We start from the raw sequence: 22,629 nt of genomic DNA on the forward strand, positions 1-22,629 counted from the left end.
TGGGATTATAACGGCACCACCATTTTGCCCTCTGTAGCGACGACGTAATAGGAAATGCTCCCGCAATCTCAGGCGTTTGGCCCCAGTTGGTGAGCTGGTTGAAGAGGTTTAGGGGTGCAGCCTTGCTAGAAGGAGTAAATTGCTAGGGGTGGGCTTGAGGTTTAAAAGCCTCCACCACTTCCGGTTTGTTCTCTCGGCTTTGTGCTTGCTATTTCAGGTGTGGGCACCCAGCTCACTGCTCTGCGGCTATGCCATGTGCTGCCGTGCCTCCTTTCTGACGGACTCTTACCCCACTGGACCAGCAAGTTAAAATTAACTCTTTACTAGTTGCTTCTGTCATGGTGTTTTGGTCACAGCAGCAGAAGAGTGACTGATAGTGTCTCCTGTTTTAGATGCCTGCTTTGTGATCCCAGTGGACCAGGTAGCCAGACGACATCTCAAACACAGTTGCGTCCCTGGGTAGCAGCTTTTCTCTCAAGGGCTTTGTGGTAGATTTAAGGTGTTGTAAGTCTCTTATTTCTTTGTTGAGAGATTAGCTTTGATCCCTCTTGACTTGACTGGGAATTGACTTGAGTCTTGGTAACCAACACTCTGAGGTAGAAAAGAAGTTCGGTTGGTTCTGAGCTGACAAAGCAAACATCTTCCTCTTCCTCTCAGATCCCTGGACACCCTCCACCCCCCAATAAAAGAACTCAAGGTCTTACCGAGGCCACAGGAAGAGCATCAGAGAACTGGAGGCATCCTTGCAGAAGCCATCTTTGATGTCCAGGTCAGTCAGACCTCCAAACCCAGCTGACACTGGACTGCAACCTCATCAGAGATTCAAGGCTAGAACCACCCAGTCCCATCCCGTCCCCCCCACCCCCTGCCCCCAGCCAACCCATCAGGCAAAGCGGCTGCTAAACCATAAAGTTTGGGGGAAGATCATTACATAATAATAGGTTAACAAAAGAAGCCCCATACTGGAGACCCAGAGTTCTAGGGTAGCTGATTCACTTGGCAGGTGGGTCTGGCCTGTTCTACCCCTTGGTTCCTGAACCAACTGCACAGCCAAAGATTCGGTTTGGCTAAATCGAACAACAGAAAACTCCAGACAGCAGAGCTTTAAACACGCCAGACGTTTCTTTCTCTCAAAGAAGTCCGGGTGAGCTGTCCAGGCTGGAACACTGGTCCAGCATTCGAAGGACACTGTACATGATGTTGGCCTTGTGGATCAAAATGACACTTCAGGCAGCAGGGTGGAGGAAGGTTATGAAGAAAACTAAAGATGCTTTCTCCTGAGATTGTTTAAAGCCGCCCTGTGTCACAGGGCTACATTCCACTGGCCTGGGTGTCTCTCATCATGTCTACTTGAAACAGACCCTGCAAAATGCTTGCTGTAGATCCTGCCACTTGGGTAAGAAGGCTGCGGTGCAGCTCTTGGCAATATCAGCCTTGTTGTTGGGTCGTGGGAATAAAAGAGGAAATCAGAGTTTTGAATATAGAATGTTGACCAGGGAAGGGAGTGAGCCCTTGTCCCCCAGTGTCTGAAAGGTGGGGACTAGAGAAAGCCTAAGGTCAAAGAAGTCAGATGGGAACCAGGAAGATCACATAAAAAGCCTCCGGGCCAGGCCTGGTGGCGCACGCCTTTAATCCCAGCACTCGGGAGGCAGAGGCAGGCAGATTTCTGAGTTCGAGGCCAGCCTGGTTCCAGGACAGCCAAACAAAACAAAACAAAAAGTCTCCAGATGTGGTGGCTCACATCTGTATCCCAGAACTCCAGATTGGAGGCAAGGAAGGAAAAAATGGCTTCCTTAATGTGAAAACAGAAGAAAAAAAAAAAAAAAGGCAGAGACGTGAAAAACCTCTTGACATTTGTATGTGTTAAGGAACAGTTGTATGTCCACACTCAGCCACATATATTAAAATAAATTAAATAGAGAGGGGGTGGGGAAGAAAGAGACAGACAGACAGAGAGAGAAGGAGAGAGGGAGAGAGGGAGAGGGAGAGGGAATGGGAAGAAATGAAGAAAAGCAGCTAGGTGACAGGAGACTAGAAATGCTTCTCTACTTGGGCTACATGTGACAGATCATGTATGTGACAGATCATGTGAGAGAAGAGCCTGTGGTTTCACAAACACGAGAAGCAGGCACAGAGTGAACAGCCTATTCACAGGGCAGTTTGCGTTCTTGAATGCTTAGTCTTTCTTAATAAACTGCTTATTTTTGTTACTGTTGCTTGAGACAGAGTCTTACTATGAAGCTATGACTGCCTGCAACTCCATATGTAGTCCAGGCTGGCCCTGAACTCCTAGAGATCCTCCTGCCTCTGCCTCCTGAACAAGGGGGTTAAAGCCAAGTGCTACTACACCTGCCCAGTGTCTCTGATTGCACAACCTTACCATGCGTCCTTGTGCAATTCTTTGCCCAGGAACACATAGAACTAGCGGGTGCCCCCAGAACCCAGATCTGTACCTGTAACACTGGGATCAAAGGGAACTGAAACAAGACCTTGGGCAAGACAGAAACAGGGCAGCCCCAGGCAAACCTTCCCAGGCATCTTCTAGAAGGTTCTGCTACAGTGTCCTCTGGTCAGCTTCAGGGTCTCTCAAGACGTGTGTGCTTTTTATTTATTTATTTATTTATTTATTTATTTATTTATTTATTTATTGTGTGTGTGTGTGTGAGTGTGTGCAACAGTTATGAGGTCAAGGGACAACTTGCTTTGTCCCTTGAAGAAAGAGTCTCTCCTTCCACCATGTGGATTCAGGGATTGACTCCCCGCCATCAGGCTTGGTGGCAAGCACCTTCTAGCCATTGTTGACCCTCAAGACACACATCTTTGCCAGGTTGGCCTATGGTGGAACCAGGGCCTCTTTGGGGCATGGAAGTGGAATCAATGACAATCAATGATAATCTTCTTAGGATCTGATGGAGTGGGGGAGGGTCAGGTCCTTCTTGAGAAGGGTGATTGGAAACAATGCCACCAAATATTTTTTGAATCAGGAGGGGTTGAACAAAAGCTTCTAGATGATGGCTGCTCATAGAAACTCATTTGCAAAGGACTTCCATGTTAGGCACCTGTGTCTCTAAATATCTCTAAAAACAAAGGACTCATTCAGTCATCTGGAAAACGCAGAGCTCTGGGAACACTCAGCAGCACATGGAAGCCGGCTTCTCTCCGCTGCTCAGTATCCACAGGTGGCTTTCATTCTCTCCACAAAACTGGAGTCAACTGAAAAGCTGGGGGAAACAAGAAGTTCTGCCACTTAGCAAGCCACCGGAGATGCTGCTGCTGATGATAAAAACAAATCAATTAGAGAAAAAGCAAACAGAAACAAAAGTATTATTCAAGTTAACTTCTAAACCAACCACTTATAAGTGTAAACAGGCGTCCTTGCCCTTTCAGAATCAGGACCGTTCTGTCTGGAGCCTCCCAGCTTCAGACAGTGAATTGTATCAGCATTGTAAGAAGGAAGAAAGGCCCACTTTGGAGCTGACGATCAACAGCACCTACCTCAAAAGTTATTTGCAGGGAAAAAGCAGTTTCTCAATTTAAGAAATGTTTTATATAAGTAAACATTTAAGGGGAGCTGTCGGCTTCAGTTCTCATGTCTGCTTCCTTCTCTGCCTCTCTTTGTAGGAGAGACAGAGCCACTGTGAGTGCTAAGGTGGGCTCAGGGCAAGAGCGTGTGTTTAGCATGTGCAGGGACCTGGGATAGAACCCCAAACAAACAAATAAATAGAAAAAAAATCTCCTCAGAGGCAGTAAGGATAAAGAGTGAAAACCCTGAGATAGTAAAATGACATTTCTTTCTAATGAGTTTTCAGAGGAAGAAAGCCTTTCCCACATAAACAAACTGTCCGTTGAGCAGTACCTTGGAGATCTCGCCCCTCTCTTTCCTTAGGTGTCAGCACCTGTCAGGTATGCCTGGTGCTGGCACGCACCTCACTGAGAAGACTTAAGACTAAATGTGATAGCACACAGTGTCTAGATCCTAGTAAATGCTCAGTAAATGACCACTTAAATTATTATCTACGGCAATTAGCATTATTAGTACTCTCGGGGCTTTTGCAGTTCTGAAACTGTAGGATAATGTGTCAGAGAGAACCGGCTAACGCAGGAAAGACAAACCTTTGCTTCATCTGCTTGAGCGGACGGCCAGATGACAGCCGGTTTGAAAGCCACCGGGTTTTGCTTTCTCTCTTGCTTGCTGAGCCCCTCGGGAGGATCCCGTCCTTTCTTCTGTCGAGATGAATTCCTAATACTTAAGATTCATTGATTCTTCGGCTAACCTGAATTTCAGGGTTTCTGAACTTCACTAGGTCTCTAAAGGATGAATAGTACACGCTGTATGGTTGTGCTTTCTTGCAAGTGGGATGGCTATCTGGAAGATGGCTTTGTGTCCCGGGCCCCACTTAATGGTGGTGACTCAAGCATTCAGCCGGGCTATCTCTCCTGTGTGAGAGCTCAAGAAGGAGGCCGATCTGAGAACTGGAGCTGACAGCTCCCCTTAGTTGTTTTTCTACTCATATAAAACATTTGTTAAATTGAGAATTTTTTTTTTCCCTGAAAATAACTTTTGAGGTAGGTGCTGTTGATCACCAGCCTCAAAGTGGGCCTTTTTTCCTTCTTATAATCCTGATACAGTTCATGGTCTGGGGCTGGGAGGCTCGGGACAGAACGGTCTGGTTTCTACAAGGGCAAGAAATCCTGATCACTCTTAAAAGTGCTTGGTTTAGGAATGGGCACCTGAGATAGGAGGATTCAAAGGGAAATTTTTCTTCATTCTTAGAAATAGCAGGCACCGCTGTGACCATCTTTAAATCCAGAGGCGAGGCTGAGCCAGCCACCCGGGGCTCCGTAGTGAGATTCAGTCAAAAATTAATAAAGACAGACAAGCTGTGTATCTGTTCATTTTTGTTGACCTCTCTTTTGAAAGGTAGAGTCTCTGACTTTGAACTCACCATGAAGCCCACGTTAGCCCTGACCCGAGGATTCTCCTTAGTGCTGGGGTTACAGGCATGGACCCCATCATGCCTAGCCTTAAAAAGCACAGTTCCTTCAGAGGAAAGGTACACTCCCTTGTTATTACACATAACAAATCCCGACAAACTTGGTTTAAAACAACACAGATGATTCAAGTCTGGCCAGTCTGTGTTCCCTCTGATAGGTTAGCAACGGAATGCATTTTTCAAGTTTTGTGGTTTGTAGCATTCCTCTTGTAACATTTCTCAGCACGTGGCTCCTTCCTCTGTCTAGCTCCGAGTCTGGCAATTCTGACTCTTCAAATGTTTCTGCTCTGTCCTCACACTGCTTTCTCCTTCATAAAATCTCCCTCTGCCCCCTCCCCCACCCCCCGTTTCTAAGGATACCTGTAATCCCGCCGCGGTGGGGGTGGAGGGGGGTGGAGGTGGGTGGGGGTGGGGTGGGTAGACTGCAATTACAGGACACCCTTCCATGTTGACATTCTTAAATCATACCAGCAATATTCCCTTTGGGTTTATTAGGTAATATGGATTCTAAGAACTAGGATTTAGGAATCTGTATTGACTGCTAATTAGGATAAGAAGAGGATTTGGGCACTAATTAGCAAGGTACCTGTTGGACTGGCTAGTTTTGTGTGTCAACTTGACACAGGCTGGAGTTATCACAGAGAAAGGAGCTTCAGTTGGGGAAATGCCTCCATGAGATCCAACTGTAAGGCGTTTTCTCAATTAGTGATCAAGGGTGAAAGGCCCCTTGTGGGTGGGGCCATCTCTGGGCTGGTAGTCTTGGTTCTATAAGAGAGCAGGCTGAGCAAGCCAGTAAAGAACATCCCTCCATGGCCTCTGCATCAGCTCCTGCTTCCTGACCTGCTTGAGTTCCAGTCCTGACTTCCTTTGGTGATCAACAGCAATATGGAAAGTATAAGCTGAATAAACCCTTTCCTCCCCAGCTGTTTCTTGGTCATGATGTTTGTGCAGGAATAGAAAGCCTGACTAAGACTCCTGTGTTTCCTCTTCCCTCCCCCCTTTCTGTCCCCTCCCCTTTCTGTTTCTCCCTCCCTTCCCTCCTTCCCCTTTCTTACCCTCTCTCCCCCTCTCTGCTCTCCCTCTCTTTCTTTCTTTTTTCCATTTTTGGTGGTACTAGAGTCTGAGCCCATGGCCTCATATTAAATTAGTACTCTACCATACGGCTCTGAGCGGCTGTGCGGACATCCATCTCCCCTCTTCCACATTCCCCCTTTTCCCTAACTCTGAAACTAAGTCTCTCTAAGTCGCAAGGCTGGCCTCAAACTTTTGAACCCCATGGTTTTCTCACCCTTTTAAGTGGCTGGGGTTATAGGAATGTGCCTTTGTTTGTTTGTTTGTTTGTTTTTACAGGTAGGCTTTACTTATATACGGTAAAATACAGTTGGGCTGGAGAGGTGGCTCAGTGGTTAAGAGCACTGACTGCTCTTGCAGAGGACTCAGGTTCGGTTCCTAGCACCTATACCAGGCAGCTCACACCGATACCCTCTTCTGATTATGTCAGACACTTGCATGTATATGGTGCACATACATGCACATATGTGCACGCATGCATACATATTGAGAAAAATAAACAACATTTTAATGTACAATTATATGAGTCTTAACAAATGTGTGACTGGGAATGTACCATATCAAGAGAGAACAGTTTCGTCACAGCATAGCTCCCAGTCAAGCCATCCCTTCACCCAGCCCCTGGCAATCACTAGTTCCATCTCTGGCCCTGTGATATATTGCCTTTTTGAAAAAGCCACGCATTTGGAATCACGGGAGTAGGAGCTTGCTATTCCAGCCACTTTCCCTTAGCATAGTGACATCCACCCCAGCTGTGGTGCATGGACTGCTGATAAAGAACTTTCCACCCTCAGGAGGTTGGAGTTGAGCCAGGCCCTTGTGACAGAAGCCAATTCACAAGAGAAAATGAATAAGTTTACTGTGACACACAGGACACACCTCTCAGGGAAACCTCAAGTGAGTGATAGCCTGAAGCAGAGGCTTAAAAAAAAAACAAACAAACAAACAAAAAAAAAAAACACTTAGCCAAAGAACAGGAAGTTTTAGGGAAGTGAGATGGGACCCTGGAAAGCAGTGCTAGTCTTTGGAGGGGGGGGGGCACTGGCTACAGGAAAGTGTCTGTGGCTGAACTCACCTTTGTTTTACTGCTGTCACCCCTGGGCTAATAAGAGCTGTCACCAGTGAGCAAGACTGCAGCCTGTGTGTCAGGGACGGTGGGAAAGGACAGAGAGCATCTCTTCTTCGTCTTGCTCTTTGATTTAGCTCAGAAGTTGTTGCAGCACACAGGCAAGTTTTTCGGGTCAGGGAATCTATGGGTAGTGAGGAGCCTGACAGACTTAAAATGCTGAGGTTCTGGTGCTCACAGACTGCTGGACCAACAGGCAATGGAGGACCCGTCTGCTTCTACAGAAGGATGCCCTTGCCCAGTACCAGCCTAAACTTGTTCCACACGGTCCCATTTCTCAAAACTCAATGAGTCTTGAACCCAGCCTGCCAGACAAGGAAGACACAGTAGCTCTAGGCTGACCCTATGCACATCTTCTTTTGTGTTTTCTGTCTTGGTTGCACTGTGTTGTGAAAGCCCTGCTCCACACAGATAGGAAGTGAAGTGCAGCAGCTTTCTACCATGGGCCTTTGTAAGGTCAGTTTTAAGCCACGGGACCGGGGCCCCGCACAAGGTGGTGCTGGGATTAAACCCAGGGCCACGCTCATGCCAGGTAAGATGTATCCCCAGCCCTTAGCCATTTTCAGTTAAACTCACCCGGAAGTTTGAAAGAGAAGCCAACTGAAAGTGTTTGCCTGGATTTAAGTAGTTGTGGCTAGTCTGTAGTATTCATTTGAATAAAGAGGAAGCCGGTACCCAAGGTCTAAAATAAGCACAAAAGGCATCCGAACAGAATGTCATCGCGTGCCCAATTATTACACTGAAATATAAATGAACTCTAACGTCAGCCCCACCCAAATCAAGATTTTAGCAAACAGTCACCGATTAAACACAGACAATCAAACTCTCCTCTTTCCCTCATGTCCCACCCACCGCAGGGACTCCAACCAATGAAAAAGCACTCCACTAAGAATTGTTGTCTTTAAAGAGAACCGGTGCAAAACAGAGACCAATTCACAATAACCAATATTTGCATAGAAACAAACAAAATACTTCCATGGTGTCGCCTTCATTCCACCCCCAAGCGGCTGTGCATTAGACAGTATCCATGAATTCCTAACATGAGCCAGGCTACAGGCTCAGAACTGGAGATTCAAGGGAAGCCTGACACAGATTACTCCTGTGAGAAAACACAGCGGGGGGGAAGCAGTGTGCCCAGAACTAAGTGGACACCCTGTGAAGACCTCATGGAGAACACAGCATGTGGGCCTTGAAGAGTTAGCAGCAGCATCAGGCAGAGATGGTGGTATGGGATTGGAGGGAGAAGAGAGGGCAGACACTTCAGAAGACTGGTGGGGAGCAGCTGGGGAGGAACCCTGGTGAAAGCAGAGGGGCTGGGGACAGATCAGGGAGAGCCTCAGAGCTATGCCAAGAGGCTCCGTGATACTGCGTGGCTTGACTCAGTGCAGTGACAGAATTATATGTTTGTGAGAAGGGTCTTTTGGAGGCTATCATGGGGTAGATGATAAAGGCAAAATGAGGCTAGAGGTGTCAAGACAGGAGAATGTTGCAACAGTCTAAACCAAAGGTGATAAAGTATGAACTGAGGCAAGGAGCTTGTGAGGCATCAGTTAAAAGAGTTACAAGACAGCATTGATGACAGGAATGCTTGGAAGGCCAGGCACGTGTGTAAGGGACAGCAGGGGGTGGGAAGTCCTCCTCAGATGCTGTTGTAACAGGGCCACAGACCTTTGCACCACTAACCCCAGGATGGAAGTACCCACGCAGGCCACAAACCTCAGCATGTTGACAGTACCACCTGCCAGCACTGAAACAAAGACCTAATCCATCAAAGTCCACACACAGTCCTGGGAAAGACTCTAATGTACTCACACCTTGCTTTGTGGCTTCTGTAGTTCCATTTCTGGCTAACTGTTCTTGTTAACTGAAGTATGTCAACCCAGAACGTGGTTTTGTGTTTACAAGCTCACTTTGGGAAAGTCTACACTGGGATCCTAAACACCCAATGTAGACTCCGGCTGGCTAATAGAGACTTCTATTGGCTTAAACCCATGGCCGAGCAGTCTTCTCTGGTGGCTAACCCACAATACTGTGTCTTTACACCCATCGTTTGCATGGAAATGTGTATAGTTACATATCCATATGAAGCCATTTTCTCAAGAATAGGTCCTAACGTCCATAAAAGTGATTGCTTTTCTCCCAGTTCCTGATCCTTGGAGTTAGTTTCTTTGTAAAAGCAAAGTCGTGTGTAGTAGCCACCAGTATAGTTGGCGGCTTCCACTCAGGTACTGAGCACAGCCCTTCTCTGAAATCTTGAAACTGGAACAAAGAATATGGCTACTGGTGCTTTGAAAGGAATTGGGACCTGGGCTACTGTTGGTTATAGCTCAAATGGTTGTTTTCAGAGCAGAAAAAAACCTAGGCTTATTGAGTGAGAATAATAAGGTTTAGGCCCAGAGAGAAACAGACGACAAAGTCTACATTCTGCCTTCTCCTGAGGCTGGCACGATGGTGCCCTCGGGTTCCTTACTGCTCTGGCTCTGGCTGGTATCACTCAACCCAAGGGACTGCTAATTGCTTTAGCTACAGATAACATTTCAAAGCCCACACACCGGGACTGCAACTGCTAGAAGTACTTTAGCATTCATGAAATCTACTCTCTAAATAGCTCCCTTGTTTATTGTTCCTGTTTGCATTTTTAAAAAGACTTTTAAATTGAGGGGCAGTACGCACAAAGATAACATTCATTGTTTCTAAAGACCAACTTGCAATTATCTTAAAATTATTATCCACACTTAAAAACAAAACAAATGGATGGAGTCCCATGGAGCATGTCCTGACATGAGTCCCAGGGCTGGTTGGTAAGCAGCCAATGGAGATGACTAAGACCCCGTCCATCATCTGGAGTTTATTACTTACTGGGGATGCGGATGAGGGCGAGAGACACAAACAATTTCATCGCCATTTGAAAAATTCTAAAGCAGGAGCAATTCCTCAGCAATCGTTCCCTCAGTGCCCACTCTATGCCAGGCACTGGAAAGACACCAAGGGTTGGTCTCCTGGGACTGAGGTGGGAATGGGAGAGAGTCTAATCAAAGAGATGGGGCCACACTATACCAGTTAACTAATTTTACCCTGAGGGATTGGGGGATGGAGAAGACAACATCCAAACTGGGCTTGCAGTCAGTGGATGGAGAGGGTAGAAAGATCGAGAATATACATTCAGAGACTATCGTGAGTCAATCAATGGAGGAGAGACTCTCAGGATACAAGATGGAAACTCACTGCTCTGAGCCTGGGAGATTATAGTGTCAGGAAACAAAACTGGAGGGCTCCTGAGACAGAGAAAAGGTTTTATTTGTTTTTTTTTAATTGTTTTTGTTTTAATATTTTTAAAAACACAGTTTCTCTGTGTAGCCCTGGCTGTCCTGGACCTCACTCTGTAACTCAGGCTGTCCTCAAACTCATAGCTCTGCCTGCCAGTCTCCCGAATGCTGGGATTAAAGATGTGTGCCACCCCATGTCTTAAGTGCCACAGGGAACAGAGGAACTTCCTGCTTGTCATATTTCCATGTACTCTCCCCATTTCTCAGTTTTTCCACCATTGTGGGGAACCACCTGGTTAGGTTAGTCTCACCAACAGCTGGAACTGGCCTCTCCCATTCTGATTCCGAGCTAGAGCACAAAAGAGCGCGTTTGAATTGTACAGTACCTTTCTTGCCTTGCTCTGAAGACCAAAATGGGTCCAAGTGACACTTGATGGCAAGGTGGCCTTGTTAGGTCTCAAACCCAAGACAAATGGCTTACCGAGGTGTCCATTTAACATATCAAAATAGACCTGGCCACCAGTCCCTACCTGTTACAGGGTGTGGCCTGCATATCCAACCCTCTACCTTAAACCCAGGGGCTGTGCTGCTCACCCCCCACTGTCCTTCCCTATATAATCCAGCCATTGTGGTTACCCTGCCTTCTCTGGTCTACCCTTTGCCCTCCTGGCCTCTAGGCCTGGTTCTCTCCTCTCTTCTCTCCTCACATGGCCCGGCCCAGGGTCATGTCCACTCTGGAATCTCTCAGATGTCCCCACCTCTGGCTGTCCTCTCCCTTTTTATCTACAGTAAACCTTCTCCACCATCTGTTCCTAGGAGGGCCATGTCTTTCCTTTTTATTTCTGTTGTTTTGTTTTGTTTTGTTTTGTTTTTTGTTCAACTGGTGACAAAACCACGGGATCGGGGTATATGAGCTCCCTTCTAAGGAACTCGGCTTCTCACAACCAAGCTGCCGATCAGACTCCTAAGGTATGGCCGGATCATTTGTTTCTGCTGGCTCCTGTCATCCATCAAATTTGACCCAAATTCTAGAGCCCGCCTTCTCAGCTACTTCTCCCCTAACAATTCCTCTCTCTGTCTCTCAGGCTCCTAGAGCCTTCTCCAACCTTTCAAGGAACCCGCCTGGATCTTGCATCTCTGGGTTCTGGCCTGCTACACTCATCTGGGTCTCTGTGCTAAGAAACTTACTGTCTCCCTTTGGCCCCGCTCTCTCATTTTAGACAAGTAATAACATATATCTGATAAATAAGATTCATAAATTCCTAAGGTCCACTCGGGTTCATGGTATTATGTGCCTAGCCCCTTTGCCTTTGTTCATTTTGCTAAGCTTTAGCTATTTTGATAAAACTAAATCATGCAAAAAACAAAAACAAAACTGTGATATTCTATAATGGTGAACCAAAAGTTCCCAGCCACCCTATGGCCTGTCTTTATGGTTTAAAGTTTGTAGTATTTATGGTTTAAAGTTTTATTTTGAGGTTAAAGGTAATGCAACTATATCTTCAACTCAAATTTTTTTTAAAGTTCAAACTTAACAGGGATAAAGCTGTAAAATCCTAGACTTATAAAAGCTACCAACTTAAACTGTCAAAGATAATTAAGACATACAATATTTTATGTATTAATATATTTCCAATTATTTTTGGAACAGTTTTGGACAATTAATGTATTTCTGAGGTTAAGCCTAAACCCGGACATACTTAATAGATGGTCCTTTAGCTCTTCAGAGGTCTGCTGAATATGGCATTTAAATGTTTAATAAAAAGCTTTCCATAAAGAAGATAGGTGGGAAGGAAGACTACACCAGAATTGTGGTGACATTAACCGTTGGGAAAAATTGCCCCATACCTCGCTAGCTGCCAGGGTCTACCCAAGCTGTGGGCACTGTTGGGTTGATTGCCCTGCTTTGCATGGTCAAAGCAAGGTCAGTTTTCCCTAGTCCTCCCTTCTCTACAGGAAAACCTCTCAGACCTGGGTCTGGCAGTCAAAGGCCGATGCTGCTCTGTGTGGTAGCTGAAGATTAAAGACTGTTCTATATTACAGCCAAAGGCCTCTGACCACTTCCTGCAACGAAGCCATCACGGGAGCCTGAGGCAGAGATCTGGGTGGTGGGTGGGTCTCTGTCATCTTAATTGATACATAGGTCATTTGGATTATATCTCTTGCTACAATTTATCCTTCTCAGAACTCTAACTGTAGCTTTAACAGCTCAAGCACCCTGTTCCTCCCCCAAGGATACAACTGCCTTCTTCTCTTCATGAGTAAACATCAGGCCTCTGGCCTCACTTTCCTAGAGCTACTTGGTCTCCAGCTGAGAAACACAAAACTCTAAATGGAGAGAAACTCCAAGGAGCTTTTAACCCCAAATCAATTTGGTTTCCCAAGCTTTCACTATGCCTCAAGGGTCTGCCTTTTCTACACTGTGGATTTCAGTACAGATTACAAATGGTGGTATCTCTAACATAACTAAACCTTTTAAAAATTTGTTTTATTTTATTTTACATGCATTTGCCTGCATGTAGATCTGTGTAAAGGTGTCAGATCCCCTGGAACTGGAGTTACAGATAGTTGTGAGCTGCCATGCTGGTGCTGGGAATTGAAACCCGCCCCCTCCCCGTCCTCTGGAAGAACAGGCAGTGCTCTTAGCCACTGAACCATCTCACCAGCCCCTATCTAAAACTTCTATCTCATTTTGTAAACCTAAACATCTTGAAAGCTTCAGCGAATCAATTTGAATCCACCTCTCACAAGTCATACTTCAGAGAAGTACTTTTATGTTTCCCCCACCCCCTTATTCCGGAGGCTGGATCCCTCTCCCCCTCCCTCTCCCTCAGCCCCTCTCTTCCCTCTTCCCATCTCCTTCCTTCTCCCTCTCTCTGTCCCCTTGGGACTCCCCTCAGTTTCAAATGTACACCCTGGATAAAAATTTTCCTCTAAATTCCTTAATTTTATCTTCCGTCTCTAGTCTATCTGTTCCAATCGATTTTCAGTCAACTAAATACTGCAATCTGCTCCAAACTCACCAGCCCTAGGTGTTTCTGACAGAATTTCCAACCATCCTGAGCCTCTGTATCTTAGATGGCTCTAGTGTGGCTAGCCCTGTGGTCCAGCCTGCACTTCACTAGCCTCAGACAGTCCTGCAGAGCCTGGACAGTAATTGAAACAGCCTACATTCCCCTCTCTATTCCCAGCCTTGGCCAGCATTCCAGATCTCAACAACAATGCTCTGATGGCAGCAGGACGTAGTCATAGAAAAGATTACATCACCCCTTATCATTTATTGTCAACAAGGAGGTTGTAATGTTAGGTCCCAACCCTGGGACAATGGCTAAGGTTACTATTTAATATATTAAAGCAGACCCGGCTACCTGGTTTTCTCAGTACTCCTCACTTATGCCTATTACAGGATATGGCTGGCATATCCTTCCCTCTACCCTAAATTCTCCAGCCCAGGGGCTGGGCTGTCTTTACACCAGCTGCCCTTCCCTATATAATCCAGCCATTTTGGTCACCTTTGGAGTCGGAAAGCTGTGTGATTGGGGGAGCCAGTCTGGAGCAAGAATGAGGGCAAGATGTGCCCAAACCCTGAAAATCTCACCCTGAGACCAGCATGAGTTAGGATAGCTCCTTCCCCTCTTCTGGGTCTTCATGCTCCAGGGCATGTAGTCTGTATGGATACCCTGCCCCCACCTCTGCAACCCTTGAGGAAGTCACGTAGCCTGGTGGCCAAATCACAGGTTTAGCTTCCTCTCTCCCTATAAGGACATGTCCAGCAAGCACCTGGAAATATTCTTCATGCAAAAGAACCCTTCCCAGCACCTGTGCACCAACCAATCATGTACACTCACCCCGAAAACCCGTACTTGCTCCCCAAGGTCTGTATGGCTCTTGTTACCTCCAAAAACGAGGGGCTCTTTCACTGAAAACCGTCTTGGAGAAGGCTATTTCTCCCCAGCACCCTTGCTGATGGAGATTTGTGGAACCCATGCCTGCTACGCTTCATGCCTTCCCCAGCCCATTGTGCAACAGTGCTGGACACCCCAAGGGCAGAAGCCAACCAGGGACATCAGCTACCATGCCTTCTCTGGTCTACCCGTCATCCTCCTGGCCTCATGGTCTGGCTCTTCTCTCTCCCTTCATGGTCTGGTGCAGGGTCACACCTGCTCTGGACTCTCCCAGATGTGCCTACCTCTGGCATTTGCGATTAAATTTATCTCCCCCTTTGCTGCTTGCTGCCCTTCTCACACTGAGCACGGGCATCTAGTTGTGTAGTTACCATCTCCCTGGATCCAGGGCCTCAGTTTCTTGCTTTGTATTTGGCCTGGAGCATTATACAGGACATGACTCCTGGAGTAGTAGCTTGCTTGCTGGGAGGGCCTATTTCCAAACGGTTGGCATTCGACTGGTGAGCTGTTGGTGTTGGTGGGGTGACATAACACCTGATGAGCTACTGAGAAACAGAGTTCGAACATACTTTTGATGGAAGCAACGGGAGGGTCTCCGTGGTTATGGCTGTGTCAGTGACTCAGGTCTAGCCTGCTTCTTGCCGCTTAGACCCCCCCTCCCCTCACCCCCAAGGCCCTGCTCAGAGACAGTCATTTGTCTCGGCTGATCTACTTCTTGCTAAACTGCTCCAGATCAGTTCTCAGGGCTGGCTGGGCATTGATGTGACCCTACCTTCACTTCCTTCCCCCTCCTTTCTCTGACCTCCACATGACCTTGAGAAAAGTTCTTTTTAGCATCTTCTTTTTCCTCCTGTCTCTAGCTTTTTGGTTCTACTTAACAGAAGGCTTGATGGCTGTGGTTTGAGTGAGAAGTGTCCCTGTAGAGCTTGAACTCATGGTCTCCAGCAGGTACCCCTGTTCTGGGAGGCTGTGGAGCCTCTAGGAGAATCTCAGGAGCAGAAAGTTGAAATTTCTTCTGGTACTAGCTTGAGCTCTCTGCATTCTGACCTTCCAAGACCTGAGAGGCAACACCTGCAAGCTGCTACCACAAGAAGGAACTTCTCCAGCTTCCCTGCCTCCTCTGTCACAACAGGGCTGTTCCCTATAAACTGTGAGCCGGGGTAAACCTCTCCTAAGTTGCTCTGTCAAGTGGTTTCTTCCAAGGAGGAGGAGATCAACGCAGCAACCTATTAAGCCAAGAGACAGGTTGATACTGGTTAAATCAGGAACCGAGAAAGGAAGGAAGGAGAGGGAAAGGGTTCTTCTGTTTGAAGAGTTGGTAGTCTTTGACTTCTGCTGTTCATAAGGGCAAATGATCACGCTAGGTAGACCAAGAGGGACAGAGATCAGCTAAGCTTCGATGCTGAAGCAGTGTTGGACTCTCCAACCCTGACCCACTCACAACAGCAGGCTCTGTCCCGCAATAACACAAGATGGCTTCTCTGCAGCCAGCCCTAGAGCTTTAGTCACATACAGGGGCCAGTTCAGCTCTGGCTTCTATTGTTATTTAGAGCTATGTTCCTTCTCTTTCCTCTTTTCCCCCATTTCATATTGGTCCAGATATCTTAAGTCCACCCTAGGGGAGGTAAAAAGTTACTTAAAATCAGAACTACGTTGGAACCTTAAGAGTCCATTCCTCACTTTTATGGCAGGTGGGTTGCCGTTCCCTTCCAGACTGGACCCCAGGCTTTGGCTTTCCCAAATGTGAATCCTTCAGGCAAACCTTATAGCACCATGCATACATAGCAGTGTTTGTGTCCACAATAGGTTATTATCTTTGTTGTTATTATTATTATTATTTTGAATGGAGACTATATATGCATGGTTTAAATTTTAAAAGCAGCAGAAAGATATAAAAAAAAGGGGGGGGGAATCTCTCTTTGGGAGCAGCATTGACTGCCCAGCGGTACTGCTCTTACAGAGGACCCAAGTCTGAGTTCCAGCTCCTATGATGAGCCGCTCACAACTGCTTGTAACTCCAGCTCCAAGGGATCTAACACCCTCTTGCGGACTCTTCCAGAACTTGCACTCGTGTGCACATAACCACACACAGGCACATAGACATAATGAAAAGATAACAACCTTTCTGCTCCCAGCTGCCAGCCACTCAGTACTCTCCCCACAAGTGACCACAATACCAGTGTCTCATGTGTTCTTCCAACACAGCTTGTGCAAGTACACACAAACACAAAACTAGTCTTTTCTTTATTATTAACACACATGCTGGTATTCTAGTTCTGTGTACTTTTTTTGCAACTTCGTTTCCACTTATTATTATAGTTAAATCTTTTTTTGTTTTGTTTTGTTTTGTTTTTCCAAGACAGGGTTTCTTCATTTGTAACCCTGGCTATCCTGGAACTTGCTCCATAGACCAGGCTGACCTGGAATTCATAGCTTTGCCTCTCTTTGCCTCCCAAGTGCTAGGATCAAAGTTGAATGTCCCAAAGCCTAGCTAGTTAATCTTGAGAGTACTCCTTAAACCTACCCAAGGACTTTTCCTATTGTCAGTTTACAATACACAAGAGTTTTAGTCTAGGTATAGATAAGCTTCCCTTGTGTGTGGGGGGGGTCATGGGTGGTTTTTAATTTTTGCTGCTCTGACAGCATTTGCCTAATCTTGTCAATATGTCCTTTCAATGTGTGTGAGTCTGTCTGCAGTAAACAATCTTGGAGATGGAATTTCTGAGCCAAGAAAATAATTTTCTAACTGTCCTTTTGCTGGCTTATACTGGTTTATATCCTGAAAATGGTTTTAGAAAACTCCTTGTGAGACTCATGGAAGTAACTGGAGGATCAACATGGAAGTAACTGGAGGTCAACAGCCATAGGAGAGATTGTGTGCTCTTGATAAGTGGATCTGGAGGCAGTCAGTCTCTTTGAAGGTTATAGTAGCTGACTTTTATGTTCCGTGATAGAGTACCATGACCAAGTCACCCTAGAGAAGGAACACTTTATCTAGGCTTTTGGTTGCAGAGGGGTAGGAGTGCATCATGGTGTAGACGAATAGCAGCAGGTAGCAGGCCTGGTGGCAGGAGTAGGAAGCTGAAAGATCACATCTGAGAGAAAAAACCGGAAGTAGGGCAAAGAAAGTCACAAAATCTATGCCCAGCAAGGCCACTCTTCCTAAACCTCTTGAAAACATGACACTAAGTGGGGACAGAGTGTTCACATGCCTGAGCCCAGAGAGGGTATTCCTTTTTCATTCAAACTATCACAAGTGTCGAAGAGGCTTCCTGGGGTAGGAAGGTTTTCAGGTCAACCTTAACACTCAGGGGATCATGAGGCAGAGGGGTGAGCGTCGTAGCTGGCTTTTGCTACTTTGTGGGTTCTTCTTTCTTCAATCTTTCTCTACCCCTTTTTCTCCCACCATGTCAACCCCTAAGAGTAGATAAAAAAGAAAAAAGGATAGAAAGGAGAGGAACGAGATCTCTGAATAAAGTCAGGGGTTAGAAATGAGGCAATGTTATGGTTAGGCGACTTCCTGCTGATTGGGGTGTCAAGTTCCTTGAGGCAAGTCTGATCTTCACGTCAGGATATCTCATTTTCTTCCTCTTGTTTCCTATTTGTGCATAACTATTTAACAAACTGCAACAAAAAGCCAACTAACAGCCAAAAAGTCCCCAGAATTCCAAATGTCACACACTATCAGAAACTATCTGCAGCTGGCAAAATCACACCTCTGCTAGAGCACGAGGCAAATCATAGTCAGCTGCTACAAAGCAGCCCCAACCAGGATTACAGCACAAGCATATTCTTATACTTCTGTGTTTTTTTTTTTTTTTTTTAAAGAAACCAACATTTCACAATTCCCAGTACAGAGCACTATGGGAAGTTTAATCTGAGGAAGGAAATCTTAATCTGAGGAAAAGAAAGACACACTGCCCAAGGATGGATTCTGCAGGATTACTTGTAAGAGTTACGGAATAAGAATTCTTTGGGTAATGATGCTAAGGATTTAACAACCCTGATGTCTGAACCCTATGAGAAGGGACAATATACAATGATAATCACACATCTTGGAACAGTAATATTACCAGCAAGGTAATATTGTGTCAGGTGCTAGGTTAAATGTTGTGCATGGAGCTGATGAGACTCCTCAGCTGGTAGAAAGGCTCTTGTCACACAAGCCTGACAACATGTGTTCAGTCCTCTGGATGTTTGTGTTAGAAGGGGAAAAATGACTTTGGCCTGTATGTGCCCCAAAGCACATGCACCCCCAATCAGTCATCAATCAGTCCATCAATGCAATCATGCTTTTAAAGATTAGTCTTGCGTCATACTGCAGGAGGCATTGTAATTTGCAGTTTTCAGATGAAAGAGAGCTAAGGATCCAAGATGACAAGGATTCAGAGCCAGGTATTCTAGAAAGATGCATGACCTCACAGCCCACCCTCTCCTCACAGCCCACCCTTTCCTCACAGCCTGCCCTCTCCTCACAGCCCTCCCTTTCCTCACAGCCCTCCCTCTCCTCACAGCCCTCCCTTTCCTCACAGCCCTCCCTCTCCTCACAGCCCTCCCTCTCCTCACAGCCCTCCCTCTCCTCACAACCTGCCCTCTCCTCACAGCCCACCCTCTCCTCACAGCCCTCCCTCTCCTCACAACCTGCCCTCTCCTCACAGCCCTCCCTCTCCTCACAGCCCTCCCTCTCCTCACAACCTGCCCTCTCCTCACAGCCCACCCTCTCCTCACAGTCTGCCCTCTCACAAGCTGGGTGAGTGAATAACCAGAAGCAGTCCCAGGCTGGAACTGAGCTCTGACATTGAAGTGCATAGGCGGCTTGCTTCTGCACTCTCCTGCAGAAGTTCCCCTTCCTCCTAGGCTCTCTCCCACAGTAAGCAGGGTAAGGCTGGTTTCTGATGCTTGCCTCTGCATTGCCCTTCAGAAGCTCTACTTCCCCTCACTCTACTTGCAGCAAACTCGGGGGTACTTGCCACCTCCCTGGCTGCTCCAAGAAGACTTAAGGAGCTGAGGGTGCCAGCCCGAGTAAGACAAATGACAAAAACTCCTCAGCTTTGGTGTCTCCAAGGCAAGCAACCAGATAACCAGGCGTAGCTGGTGCCTATCCTTGAAGAAAGGAGATTAGGGTCCCAGGCTTAAATCATAGAAAAGAGGTAATCAGAGGTCACAGACAGTTATGGCCAGCCAAAAGACTAGTTCCTGATAGCCCCACAAAAGACAATCTTTAATCCCCTTCCCAGCTTTGCAATTCCACATGGTATCCTGTCTGAGTTACAACTCACCTAACCTGCCTTCTCTCCTCTTCACCCTAAGCATTGAAAGAACCTCTAACTGCTCGGTATATAAGTGCTAAAACATCGGAGCTGGGGGTTGCACTCTGAATCTACACTGTAGGGGTTTGCGATCAAGTCAAGACTCTTTTGCAAATTGCAGAAGACTTCGAAATTCTTGAGCTCTTTTGGGTTTCCCGAGGAATCGGGGCATAACAAGATGTGCTTGGAGTGCGAGTAATGGCAGGTAAGGCGCAGAGCCTGAAGTGACACAGTCAGAGGAATATAGAGAGAATTCAGAGCATGGGGAAATGTGTTAAACAATGTAACCAGGAGGTTAAAAAAAACCTGTGTGTACAACTATCTAAATATAAGGATCACAGCTTTGTGGAAATAGAAATATGTGTGGGAGTCCTGACTACCCAACCAGAACATTCCAGGGCAGCTCTGTGCTTAATGACTGTGGTTGATGGCATTTTTCCCCCCAAGTGTAATATTTTAATTGATAATTTGGAAGTTTCACGTACACACCCCAATCACATTCACCTCCCAGTCTTCCCAGGTCCAACCCCCTTACCCTTGTGACCTCCCTCCTCCCAAAACAAGAAGCAGAAAAAAACAAAAAAGAAAATATATAAAAGAAATAAGAAAAAATATAGACCAAGTTTGTGTTGTCCATATACTCACTGGAACATGGTCAAACTCCCAGTGGCCAGCCCCTTACAGAAAAGTGAGTCCTTCTCCACCCACACCCCCACCAGAAGTCAACAACTGTGGAGAGCTACACTTTAGTATTCCGATCACACATTTTTATGAGCTCTCTTCAGTGGTTTCCTGTGTAGCCTGTTTCTTTTTAGGGGATGGGGTGGGATGGGGGAGAGAGGTTGTCACAGAAGATTTCTATGTCTCTTGTTCTCAACCTGGAGTCATCGATATCTCTGCAAAGGAAGCTTCCTTACCCTTTACAGTCGGCAGGAACAGGGATCATGGATTTCCACATGGTTTCTGGTGACAGCACGTACCACAGACATGCACATGTCCTCTGGCCTCATCTCTGACCATGGACCACCGACCTCAGAATGGTCTTCAGCAGCACAGACTATGGATATCAACATGGACCCTGGCAGCAGCCTGGGCTACAGATAGCTGCATGACTTCAGGTATCAGCATAGGCCACAGGAATTCATGAGGTCCTCATAGTAACATGGACCAGGGACATCAACATGGCGTCCTACAGCAGCACAGAATATGAACATCAGTACTGCTCCCAGTTGCAGCATGAGCCACAGACCCCCTCATGACCAGTGAATACAGGCCACTCACTTCAACATGGTCTCCAGCTGATAACAGATGCTGTGCTCTTAGTTTGGGCAGCTTTCGGACATAGGACTACTTAAAGCCAAACGCTATGCAGAAGACACCTAAGCAGACTGCATTTTTGCTTTTTAATATAAAACTTGGGAAAACTAAAGGGTTATATTGGACACAAATCTAGGAAGTTAAGGAGCAGACATCTGGAGAAGTTATCCCAGTGTTACTAATGAATGTAAGGTGGTGTCAATGCCTTGCCTAGTCATTGGGTTTTAATGGTGATTGGACCAACTCCATTGGAAGTCACACTTCCTCCATGCATCAGTACAAGCCAACAGAATCAAAGAGAAGCCTTCCAGTAGTGAGCAGCAATGATAAGGTCATCTACCGGGTTATTTATAAATGTTTTTATTTGATCATTTTTATTATCCTGCATTCATGTTAGCTCTTCCAGCTTGTCATTCTACCCACTGATTGGTCCATCCATCCAACTATCCACCTAACCGTCCATCCATCCCTTCTTTCCATATTTACTAGTCTCCTATTATGTCCTAAATTCTGTACCAGCACTGAGAGAGTACTCCTGTGCAAGTTCTTGCCTGTGCTGCATTCACTGGTACATCTGGGAATCCCAGGGCTATCTTGGAAGATGTGATAACCAGCTAACTTGTCAGTTTCATTCAGAGGGTGTGTGCCAGAGACTCCATTTCACCCAGGGCACAGTGCTTTGAGAAGAAAGACATCTGGTCCTGCATCGAGGGAGCTCAGGGGCAGAAACAGACAGGTAAACCATTATAGATAACTATCAATGAGAAGAGATTTGAGTGGGGTTCTGTAGTGAAGAATAACAGGATAGGGGAACTCAGTTCTACAAGGATAGAGAAGTGTTGGGAACCCTGGGGACAGAGAGGGACAGCTAATATAATACACTGTGAAGGAGTCAGAGAAAGCCTAGGAGATCTCTCTGTAGAAAGCCTCCTGAGGAGGGTTCCCCTGTGAAACCAAACATTGTCACACATTGTTACCACATTGTCATACATTGTTACCAAGTCTCTACACCTTTCAAGAATGTCTCTGTTTCCTATATCTAATGCATCCTACAAACCAACCTCTGCTGAACTTGTGACCCTATAGTGTGTACCCATCCCTTTGCCTTGCTAAGCTCCTGAACACCTGTGATGCCCCCTTCCACCTGGCACATTCCTGCACTTATCTACCCACAGAGAGCCTTGAGCCTAAGGCCCCCCTCTCTGTCCAGGTGCTAACAGCCAATTACCTCAACAGGTATTTTCTATCAAACCTAACCCTTCCTCATAAAAGGAACCTCAAAACCAGGAAGGGGCTGCTCACTGAAACCCCAACTTAGAAGGAGACAGTTGTCTGGCAAGTTCCTTGTATACTTCTAAATACATACAGCTGGCTTTAATCTAACGTCATGGAAATGCTTTTTCCTCGAGTCTAACATGCCCTTCTCTGCTTCCAGAGAAAGCCTTCTAGAGGGTCCCCTCACAGAAAGCCTCCTAAGGAGTGCCCCACCTCCAGAGAAAGCATCCTAATGATTTCCCCAAGACTGAGTCTGGAAAGATAAGGAGAAATACAGTGGATGGCATGTTACAGTTTGTAGTCGAGGGGGGGTTGTCAGGGATTTAGGGTACACTGCCAGGGAACTAGCAAATGCTTTGACTGCTA

At 46.4% G+C, this 22,629-nt stretch overlaps 2 long non-coding RNA genes across 4 annotated transcripts in view; one reads left to right on the plus strand and one right to left on the minus strand.

Annotated features, from left to right (window-relative positions):
* The window catches only part of Gm13605, a 31,908-nt gene that overhangs the window by 2,958 nt on the left and 6,321 nt on the right, over positions 1 to 22,629 (plus strand). The window contains exons 2-3 of one of the 3 annotated variants that reach the window (XR_374278.4): positions 658 to 769; positions 1,004 to 1,471. This is a non-coding gene — a long non-coding RNA (predicted gene 13605). Of the gene's footprint in view, positions 1 to 657; positions 1,472 to 22,629 lie in introns of those variants that run through there. The other 2 variants (XR_866155.3, XR_866154.3) reach the window with 2 other exon arrangements.
* Positions 307 to 798, minus strand: Gm52553. The gene is made up of 2 exons (XR_003954037.1): positions 705 to 798; positions 307 to 591 (listed from the first exon to the last, which is right to left on the minus strand). It is a non-coding gene; the product is annotated as a predicted gene, 52553 (long non-coding RNA).

This window comes from Mus musculus, chromosome 2 (genome assembly GCF_000001635.26).
Source record: "Mus musculus strain C57BL/6J chromosome 2, GRCm38.p6 C57BL/6J".
NCBI classification, from domain to species: Eukaryota; Metazoa; Chordata; class Mammalia; order Rodentia; family Muridae; genus Mus; species Mus musculus.